Source organism: Poecilia latipinna, unplaced genomic scaffold (assembly GCF_001443285.1).
Source record: "Poecilia latipinna isolate Pla-1442-1.1 unplaced genomic scaffold, P_latipinna-1.0 Scaffold852, whole genome shotgun sequence".
Lineage (NCBI taxonomy): Eukaryota > Metazoa > Chordata > Actinopteri > Cyprinodontiformes > Poeciliidae > Poecilia > Poecilia latipinna.
Genome location: NW_015113468.1, coordinates 429,615 through 429,857, shown reverse-complemented (window position 1 = coordinate 429,857; position 243 = coordinate 429,615).

The window sequence follows — 243 nt, the reverse complement described above, 5'->3', positions numbered from 1 at the left end:
ACAAAGAGCACTCTGGTAACAAGCTGAACTCACACAAGGGATGTAGCCTCTCTACCTTTTTTTAAATTGAGATATATTGCCTTGTATTCTAACATTTAGAGATGCTAGAGGACACACACCCACTAACTTGATTGGGCAACATATCCTTAGCAGATCCCTGAAAGTGTAGGAGAATCCTGGATGAAAGCAAATAATATCTCTGGTGATTACTAGTGGTGGAGAAAGTACTCAAAAATGTACTTA